The 7,912-nt window shown below is 45.0% G+C and overlaps 1 protein-coding gene and 1 non-coding gene across 2 annotated transcripts in view; both read right to left on the bottom strand.

The window, feature by feature from the left end:
* Nucleotides 1-7,912, bottom strand: part of ARSG (arylsulfatase G) — a 92,327-nt gene that overhangs the window by 58,022 nt on the left and 26,393 nt on the right. The window lies entirely within an intron of this gene.
* Nucleotides 3,514-3,632, bottom strand: LOC111744913. Its single transcript, XR_002782387.1, has one exon. It is a non-coding gene; the product is annotated as a 5S ribosomal RNA (ribosomal RNA).

A 7,912-nucleotide genomic window follows, 5' to 3' on the forward strand; every position in this document is an offset into this window, starting at 1 on the left:
ACTGACTTTTTACTTCTTTATACCCACTCCGGGCATAGTATCAGAGGAGTATACTCAATATTTGAGCTCTGACTTTTGGATTTAGCAGAAATATATTAGCTTATAAATTTAAATAAAACTTAGCCATAGTGCTTTTCAGAAACGCATTTACCACCTCACGCCTTTCACATTCACTGACAAATATAAATAAAATAATGGGCTACCTAAAAAAAAAATGATAAAAATAATAATACTGTATTGCTTACTTGCAACCTGCTGAGTAGATCTAAAATGTTTTCCCCACAGAAAACATAAACGGTAATATGTTATGTGATTGATGTGTTAATTAGCTTCCTTGTGGTAATCATTTCATAATTAAAACATCATATTGTACACCATAAGTATATACAATTTTTATTTGATTATACCTCAGTAAAACTTGGGGGGTAGTTAAAAGATCCTGTTACTGGTCCAAAGTCTGTGTATCCGATGCTTTGAGAGGCCAAAACTCAAACACCAAAAAGAGTTTGGAGTAAGGAAGGGTTTATTGATCGAGAGGGTGCCAAGAAAACGGAAGCCTTAGTAGTAGTTCCTCAAATCCACCTTAAGAAAGTACAGAATTCAGGCTTGTTTTTTGTCAAGGACAGGAAAATGGGAGAGACTGCTTTATAAAAACTCAAGCCTCAAGCACAATTCCTCTAACAATAAGCATGTCTGAAGCAGGAGCTATCAGCCCGAACGCCCTAAGAACAACACAGATTTGAACAAGACAGAGTCAGACAGACCAAGCATCTCACTGTTACAATCCAAGCTGAGACTTCGAGCTCAGTGCCTTATCTGAGGTGACTTTCCATCTTTTTCTTTACCCATCACCTCCCCCCTCAAGAAAGAAAGTAGACATAGGCAAGGAGCTAAGGAAGAAAGGGGGAGTCCTTGGCAAGTAGAAAATTTACTCCTCTTTCCGCTGGGCCAGAAGGTGCTTGCTTGACCACCTGACTCAACAAACTCCACGAGGAAAGCCCATCGGCTTGACCCAGCAGAACTGGCTGGGATGGATCCTTGCTGAGCTCAGTATGAACCACTGGCCTGTCCCAATGCTGCTCAGGCAGCAGCAGAGTGGACTTTAGTTGCCAATTAGCTTTGCGATGATGGGCATCCTTTAAAATGGGGGTCATTTTAAAGCAGGACTACCTCCCTCAGATGCTGCGCTTGCTTATGGATAATGACTCTCGTAAGACGTGATATGACCAGCGGGCAGGCTGTTGGCCAGAAAGGCTGAGAAGCGAATGGAACGAGACAACCTGAAGATGTGCTTTGCAATGTCTGAACACCAGAGCTGGAAGCCCATCGCCTGACCCTGGCTCCCCATGGGCCTCCCTGTGGCCAAGCAGCCCGCTAGCAAGCCTTGAAAACAGCTGCAATAACAAGAAGTTCCAGCTGATCTTTCTGGCAGAGGGCTCTGTCGGTTTTCCCGGAGACAAAGCTTCGGATGAGCTGAGGCCAGAAGGACAAAGGCGCTCGGGGAGCGTGGCCTCTGCGTGCCGAGCTCTGTTGTTTTACCCGCAGATCAGAACCTGGTGGCGTGCCTGCTGGGCCAGGCTGCCAAGAGGGGCCTGGACACCAGCTGCCCACATGTCATCTGAAATGAGTCGTCCACGCATTGTCATGCATCCAGCAAATGTCACTAAGTGACAGGTCTCGATCTAGGTGCTGTGCATCCAGCAGGGAATAAAACACAAAACCTGTTGCCCTCACGGCACTTACTTTCCTGAGGGGGAAGGAAATGAAACGAGTAAAAGGAGTGTGCAAAAAATCAAAGCAGGAAGGGGATCGGGAGTGTGTGGGGGTGAGCAGGTGCCAAGTGAGGTCAGGGACGATCTCACTGCGAAGGTGGTCTTTCTAGAAAGATCTGTAGGAGAGAAGGGAGGAAGCCATGAGGCTATGGAAAGTTATGTCAGAGATGTACGTCAGGCAGAGAAACCAGCAAGAGCAAAAGGCGGGCAGCAGGAGGGGCAGCAAAATGAGCTGCTGCAGAAACAGCGCGGTGTGAGCAAGGACAAGCATTAGAGGGAGTCGGGAAGGGAGGGGAGGCCGGAAGAGGGGTGGAGCCGGAGTGGGGAGCTCTGACTTCATCCTGACAGGCCCCCCAGCTGCGCTGCTGAGGACAAGTGAGAAGTGAGAAGAGGTGCTGAGAAGGGGAGGAGGAATCCACTGCCTCATCAAGGTGAGCCCAGGTGAGCCAGTGCTAGGGTGTGGCAAGCCAAGTGCCCTGGGCACAAGATTTAAGGGTGTGGCACTCCCTGCCCTCCCGTGACCTGGACAATGAACTTCTGCTTAAATTTTGCCTCACCCTAAAACCCAGACCCAAGTGGAGAGGAAAATCCACTTATCACAGTAGCCAGGACAAACGGTTAATGAGGTGATTAACGTCTATGTAATCAGCGTCCTCGTGGCTCCTAACTTGTCGGTTTGCAGCCGGCCCAGCTCTGAAAGATGGCTTTCTTAGAGTGTGTCTGGGGGCCTCAGTCTTAGTTCAAGAGAAAATGCAAAGAAGATCTTTTTTTCCTGTTTTATATTTTTCTTTCGGTTTTCCTGACATAGAATTGATACATGGCACTGTGCAAGATGAAGGGGTACAGCGTCATGACCTCACTTACATACATTGTGAAACGATTTCCACAGTAATTTTAGTTACCATCCATCCCTTTGCGTAGATACAATTTTTTAAAAAGAGGAAAAACAATGTTTTTGTCCTCATGATGAGAACTTTTAGGACCTACTCTCTTAGAAACTTTTAAATATACCACACAGCAGTGTTTGTGAACGAGTCATCGTATAATAATACATCACATCCCCAGGACCTGTGTATCTTATAACCAAAGCAAAGGAAACTGTTGATTGAAAGCCTCCATCCAGGCCAGTAGGGCAATTCCACTTAGATAACTGAAATGCTAGGCTTTTTATTTTTAAGCCTGAAGACCTCAAGCCAGACTCTGTTGTTGAGAATCTCATTTCAGTGAACCCAAGGATGCCAGGAAACTCATCCACATGGGGCATATGACATCCTGCCTGGCTGTACGCTGGAACCACCTGTTGGGGCTGTCACAGAAGGATGCCATGTGGCCGGAGCCAATTTGAGAGAGTACAGGTGGCTTCAGGCCATGCATCTAAAAACCCAGTTGCCCGGCAGAAATTATATCTGGTCCTTGAAATCAGGTCAGAAAAACAGACTAGATAGGCCTCTGAATAACGTCCTTTCTCTAAATTTCTATCCGCTTAAAAGGAAAACTCATGATGGGTGCAGTCAAGAGGAAAGGGTTCAAGGTCAATTTCCTGAATTCCCCTCCCTAAAGCCTGTTTGCCAAATTTTTAAGAACTTTTTACAAAGCGGTATTTAGTGATTATTTATTAAACATTTTATTATGGAAGTTATCAAACATGAAAATGGAGAAACTCATGCATTCCTACCCAATATCTAGATTCAAAAATTATCAACACATGGCCAGTCTTGTCTCTCCTACTTTTTTTTTTTAACACCCACAGCACCTGGTCTTCCTAGGTGGTCTCCCATCCAAGTACTAACCAGGCCCGACCCTGCTTAGCTTCCGAGATCAGATGAGATTGGGCACATTCAGGGTGGCATGGCCGTAGACTTCCACTCCTACTTATTTCCCTCATCCTCCACGTACACTGGATTATTTTTATTTTGACGCAAACCTCAGATATGTAATTTCACCCATAATTTCTATACGGTTCTGTAAAAGATAAGGATTCTTTTAAAATATAACTATAATTACACTAAAAGCTCCCTTTAAACATTTTTAATATCAATAATTTTTAATATCATCAGAAATCCAGTGTTTCCATGTCCTCAATTGCTCATCAATGTTTATTTTACAGTTGATTTGTTCTGGTCAAGATCCAAAGAAAGTCCACCACGCACTGTATTTGGTTCATGTATCTTTTCTCTTTTCACTTGTAAGTTCCTCCCCCTACCTTCCCACAATATATTCGTAAAGAAATTCAGTTGTTTTCCCCATAAAATGTCTCAGATTTTGGATCTGGCTGATTGCACCCCACGGTGTCATTTAAAATATTCCTCCCAGCCCCCTATTTGCCTCGTAAACTGAGTTACAGACCTACAGGTAGGATCAGACTTGGGTTTGATTTTTTTGGCAGGCCCACCTCATACATCTTACCTTTCTCTGAGTCATATCAACTTTGATCAGTGGTTCATAAGGTAAAGTTTCATTTTTCATGAGAACACAGAACTTTCTCCGAAACGCTACGTACCGTCTTTTCTATTCTTGCAGCTGTATCCTTTCCCCAGATCTGTTCTACCTCTACAAGGAAATATGTTGGGTCCTGGTATAGACTGAATGGTTTCGTGCTCCTCAAATTCATAAATTAATCCCTAACACCCTCAGGAGGTAATTAGGGTTGGATGAGATCATGAGGGTGGGGCCCTCACAATGGGATTAGTGACTTTATAAGAAGAGATAGGACAGAACTTGCTCTCTCTTTCCAAAGTGTGACTAGGACAGATTCCAGCTAAGTTTTTAATCCGACAACCTCAGAGGAAGGCAAAGCAGAAGTAGGGATAAGACCAAAATACTGGGGGCGGGAATGCTCAACCCAGTGAAGCAATTACTTGGAAAATTTGCCTTTTGGGGAACTAACTTTGGGGATGTTTGGCCTGCTCCCAGAAGAATGTGTGTCTAGGATTCAGCATAGCCATTCACTAGCTGTGTGACCTTAGATAAGTTACCGAATCGCTCTGTGCCTCAGTTTCCCCACTCACCTGAAAAACAAAGCCAAAGTTAACTTCCTCCACCTCGAACATAACGGGAGAATGAAACAATACAACACAAGTATCTGCTCTAAGTCAGTGCTCAGAAATGTTGGCTGTTATTCCATTCCTCGACCGTTTTCAGGACGAAGCGATAGCAAATGTGAGAACACTTAGAAAACGTACTGTGTGGGCCCAAAGCATTCTAAAATTCATCTTAAGCAAAGCAAGTGGTGAAATCCAGACTCCTTGCAGCTATGGGCTGAGTCTTTGTCACGGCTGTTTGTCAGCATGCTCTGCTGTTGGATTCTGAACCCAGAGAAGGCAGAAGCTACAAACACCATGATCACAAACACCACCAAAGGGAAAGTGGAGAGTCATTCTGGCTTGCATTTCCAAAGCTCCATGCTATAGTTCCTTGCAACACAATCCCATGACTATCTATACCATTTGGGGAAAACTTGAGCTAGGTCCCTCTGGGGACAGCTGGCATGGTCCTTGGAATACTCTGCCTACTAGCAAATCCGATTTGGGACAAAGTAACAGCATGAGGTCAAGTTGAGATGTAGAGGGCATGTGAAGGAAATCTCCCTTTGCTGATGTGAACTGAAAGTGGAAAATAAATTTTAATATCAGAAACACCCAGAAGAACTATTTGTCTATGATACCGGGCGAGGTGCTCCAGCAAGAAAAGTCAGCAACTCTAAGATGTAAATTCCTTACGGGCAAGGATGTCTATCTGTTTTATGCACTGCAGAATCCTGATACCTTGCACAGAGGGTGTGCAATCAGTATTTGCCAAGCGAGTGCATCTAACGTGAATTATGGCCAACCCTGGTCCACCCCACCCTGAAAGCCCAGCTTCCTCTCATCACTTCCCAAACCTCAGATGACCTGCTGAGTTCCCCTTTTTCTGAGATTCTCACTTGCAAAAGGGCACTTGTTGAAGTGCTGCTTTGGGTAAGAATCACACGTGTTCCATCTTCTGAACTAGACAGTCAACACTTTGAGAGGAGGGACCACGTCCTCTGGGGTGTGGTTCTGTGGCCTGGGAGATGACTGCGTCCATCAGTAGGTTATGATGAGCAGACGCGATGGGTGTGGGGTGGCAGGATGGATGCTTCCTGTACCCAGTCCTGCCATGTACCCTCACTAAGCATTCAGACTCCTTTAAGGGGACTACAGCTCTCCACCGACCATGGTAGGACGGGGTCTCTCCTTGCCTCCTATGTAGGACACAGTCCTGGAGCACCCTTCTGGCTTCTCTGTGTCATCGCTCTAGCCGTATGGAAATGCGAGATGTACTGCTCCCAAAGGGTTAAAATAGAAGCCTTACACTGTGTACTGTTCCAGGGAACAGCAGGACAGGCCGTGTGCATGTTTAGACAAGATGGAGAAAGCCAGCAAGAAACGTAGCAGGACAGCAGGTCTTTATTCCTGGGGGCTTGAAGAACATGATGGGTGGGGCAATGCCAAAAATTATCCAAACAAAGCCTGATTTAATTGGGGCAAAACCCAATGGTCCCGTACACAGCACTCTCCAAAATGTCCAGTTAGATTTCATGACCCACAACTGTGTCATAAAAAGTTTAATGTGACATGGATTTATCCTCCGAGCAATGTGATTTAAATCACTTGTTCTGAGAATTCTTATGTTCGTTTTGTTTTTTTCAGGATTTCTACAACGGGCTTGGGGTCATGTATAGGTACTTCCTCAAGGCTTTGTTCTTTAATTTTTTTCTTCTTTTTAAGTAGTGAGAGGATGACAAAACTATAGGAGCAAGAAATTCTGAAGACTGAGAAGTTCTGGAAACAAATATCAATGTTGAAACCAAACAAAACTTATTCCAGAATGAATGGGACACACCCAGTGAGATAGCATCAATACCGAGCCGAAGAGTAACCAGGCGTAATAAAAGTCAGAATGCCACGTCCCCTACTGCCATGGGTGGAGAGGTGACCTACCTGTCCCCAAATCCAGCATGCTCCCTCTCACCCCCTGCCTTCCTCTCATGCTGTTTATCTGCACTGCCCTTTGCCAGTCCCTGCAAGGCCTTTTCCTGCTTGTCCCAGGCTTTACTGATCTCCATCCTCCTCAGCTTCCCAGCCAAGAGTTCCAGAGCCTCACCATGAAGCTACGCTGCTAAACTCCTACACATATTATCTCAGTTAACCAGCTGCCCAATGCTGAGCCCCCTCACAACAACCCTACACGGGAGGGATTATTACTACCCCCCTTGAAGAAGAGCAGGTGGAGGTTAAGAGAAGTTAACCAATTTGCCCAAGGTGACACAACTAGGGAAGACAAAACTGAGATTCAAGGTCAGGCTCCAGAGCCCCTCCTCACGTGACCTTATGTTTATAGCATCTTACATCATACCACTCCATTATATACCCTCTGCCCGGCCTTGCATGGTCCACTGTGGTGACTCAGGTTTGTTCTATCTCCCCAGGGAAAACTTATCCATGAGGGCAGGGAGCATATTTTTCTTGTCCTCATATCACTATGAACCATACTCAGTGGCCTGCAAAGTTTTTTGCTTGCAAATCCTCTAAAAGAGTTTAGAGTTACAATAAACACCCTCTGCATTAGTCAGCTTAGCTGCCATAACAAAATACATAGACTGCGTGGCTAAACAACAGAGACTTATTTTCTCACATTTCTGGAGGCTGGAAGTCTGAAATCTGGGTGCCAATATGGCCAGGTTCTGGTGAGAGTTTTCCTGGCTTGCGGAGAGCGGCCTATTTGCTGTATCCTTACAAGGCAGTTCCTCAGTGTGTGGTCTCAGAGAGAGATTTCTTTCTTCTTCTTCTTATGAAGGCACCGATCTCATCATAAGGGCCCCACGCTCGTGACATTTTCTAACCCTCACTCCTCCCAAAGGCCTCATTTCCAAATATATCGCAGTGGGGGACAGGGCTTCAACCAATGAATTTGGGGACGGGGACGGGGACACAAACATTCAGTCTGTATCACCCTCACACAGTTTTAAGTGATCTTCGATATTTTATCGTAACCTTAGCTGCAAAAGATATCATTTTGATCGTATTCGTAAATGTTACTTTTATGATAAAATTATTAAACCAGTCTTTTAAATGTATCCAGTGGAATATAAATACCAGAGCAATGTGAAAACCATCATC

The sequence above is a fragment of the Pteropus vampyrus genome, unplaced genomic scaffold, assembly GCF_000151845.1.
Source record: "Pteropus vampyrus isolate Shadow unplaced genomic scaffold, Pvam_2.0 Scaffold143, whole genome shotgun sequence".
Classification (NCBI taxonomy): Eukaryota; Metazoa; Chordata; class Mammalia; order Chiroptera; family Pteropodidae; genus Pteropus; species Pteropus vampyrus.